General features: G+C 57.5%; 1 protein-coding gene across 1 annotated transcript in view; it reads right to left on the reverse strand.

Moving 5' to 3' along the window:
• Positions 1 to 2,536, reverse strand: part of FGF18 (fibroblast growth factor 18) — a 35,914-nt gene that overhangs the window by 32,269 nt on the left and 1,109 nt on the right. The window lies entirely within an intron of this gene.

Genomic DNA, 2,536 nt, shown 5'->3' on the forward strand with positions numbered 1-2,536 from the left:
TTTACTGTGTTCACAGAAATGTGGCTGGGGGCAAGGGGCCCGTTTGGGGTTTGGTGGCTGATGATGGATGGAAAGAGAGGAGGAGCCCAGAAACTCTGTTGCTAGGACTGGACCAGTTCCCCAAAACATGGAGGCGGGGGAAGGAAGGGCATAGGTGTATAGAGTTCCCAGCAGAGCAACTCTGGGATGTTGAGATCCCAGGATGAGCAGAGCTCCTGCGGGATGAGAATTCGCAAAACCTCTTCCATGCCTATCGTATACCATTCGTCCTCGGGGCCACCCATGTCACAAATGATGAAGCTAAGTCTCGCAGAGGTCTACATATAGGGAAAGATGGAGCTGGGGTTCAGGCGCAATCCACAGGATGGCAAAGCCCTGAGCCCTTCCCGCAGTGCAGGGAGCCTCCCCTGGGCCCTGCTCACCAAGGGTGCTCTCATTACCACCTTCCAAATGCACCCTGTCCAGGAAGCAGCTGCTCTCCCGGTGTTGGCCCATCACCTCAGTGGGGAGCAGACAGACTCCAGACTCTCGCAACTAGCACAAGGGTCCCACCTCTCATCTTTACCTCTAACTAACACTCCACCTTGTCCCTCGAGCATAAAGGAGGATGTGAGCCTGCCAACTTTGTCTATAACTCCCTAGGGTAGAGTTGTTTTATCTTTCAGCAATCATGGGTGCTTTCAAAAATCTGTGGGGAGCAGAGAACCGTCTCCCGTACACTGCATATATGGGCACCGTTTTGCACAGTGTTTCAGGGACCACCCCTCTCCCATAATCCCATCCTTAGATATCCTAAGGGTGCATGGATCATGGGTTAAAAACATCAGTCAGTCCTAAGGCAGTTTGCAACGGGAAAGGCTGCAAAGGAAGGGGGAGGTGGGGCGGGGGGGGGGGAGAGAGGAGGCTCCCTCACCTGCTTGAAGGCGTAACCCCAATGGACCTAACCCAGACGGCCCACCCAGCTTTCCCCTCCCCGCCCCTCCCCGCCACAGGCTGGCTCTAGCTCTGGCCAGGACTTGGAGGTGGGATGCAGAGTCCAGGTTCCTCCCTCACATTCCCCCCCCACCCAGAACACAAAGACCACACAGCAGCCCCTCCTGGGCCCCACTTCAAGGACCAAGAGGCAGCAGGCAATAAGAGGCCTGGGCCACAAAGTCTGAAACCGTCTCTCTACTTTATGCCCATTTCATCGTCCCGGCCCCAGGCTCAGCGCTCAGGAAAAGAGCTCTCCCCCAGGTCAGACAGGCAGTCCCCCGGGGTGACCCTGGGGCCCGCCCTCTGCTTGGGGACTCAGCTGCAAACCAAGCAGGCTACGCCTGGCACTGGCCTCTCTCTCTGACACCAGCCATTCCCCACCCTGCCCCCTGCAACCACACAGGGTCACATCTGCTTTGGCAAACGGCCAGTCTTAAGTTACTGACTCCAGTTGTATTGATTCAAGGAGTCACCAGGGACCCCAGCCTGGCCAACAGAAGGAAAGAACCCATCAGTCTGTCCATCCATCCTTCCAGCCCCCAGTCCCAACTAGTTGCCCTCACCTCAATGTCCATCCCGATGGTAACAGCTCTCTCTCAGGAGTGGGAGGGGAGATAAGCAGTCTCACCACCACCGTAGCCGCCCTCCGCAAGAGACCCGTGAATCTCAACAGCGCTCAACACACACACCTGGGAGAACCACCACTTTGCCTGCTCGGTGCTCTCCCTGGGCACCTCGGGAATCCAGAAAGCTAAGGCCCAAGCATCCTCTCGAACCCTATGAGGACACCTGCCTTCAACCCAGACGGGGAAGGGGCTCTTTTGGCCCATAATCTCTTTTGGCCCCAGCCCAGCTCCTCCTAGGGCGCCTCCTTCAGAGCACTAGGTGGTGGAGGGCTAGGGCAGCTGGCACTTCCTATTCCCTTTCCCTTTGCGCCCCCCCTCCAAGCTGAGGCAGCCTGGTCTGGTTCTAATCGGGGCTGAAGTCAGCTCCCTCAGTCCCTCTTCTCTTTCCCTCCCCCCGCCCCCCAACCCTTTTCCTTCATTTCCACGGCTTTGGAAGCCCCAGTGTTCCAACTGTCTGCGTGCCAAGACCTTCCCGAGTCTGAAAGCTGCTGAAGTAACAGATCAGATTTTAGCAAGTGCTTTCCAGGCTGAGCGCCAAGCCCTCTTCTGATTCAGGAGAGCAAGCGAGCGGGGAGCTAGGCGGGGAACCAGCTGAGGGCTGCACTACCTTGGGCAAGGGTGTGCGTTGCGGAGCGCGGCCCGTTCCGGAGCCGCCTCGCAGGCAGTGGTCCCTCGGCCCAGGTGCCCCGCTCTGCTCGCTCTCACCCCAGTCTCCCCTCCTAGCACAACATCTCTCTCTCTCCCTCTCTGTCCTTCTCTCAATGCTGCAAACGCCTTTGAAACCACAGAGTAATTTACAACTGAAGCTTTCTCCCTGGACTCCAAATCCACTCGGTTGAAAGGAGCCTTTTTGTTTGGAAGAGCGAACGGAGATGTTAAGGGACGGTTGGCAGAGAAAATCCCTACGTCCTGACTCCTCACCGGCTACGGGCCGG

Source organism: Neophocaena asiaeorientalis, unplaced genomic scaffold (genome assembly GCF_003031525.2).
Source record: "Neophocaena asiaeorientalis asiaeorientalis breed wild unplaced genomic scaffold, Neophocaena_asiaeorientalis_V1.1 scaffold268, whole genome shotgun sequence".
NCBI classification, from domain to species: Eukaryota; Metazoa; Chordata; class Mammalia; order Artiodactyla; family Phocoenidae; genus Neophocaena; species Neophocaena asiaeorientalis.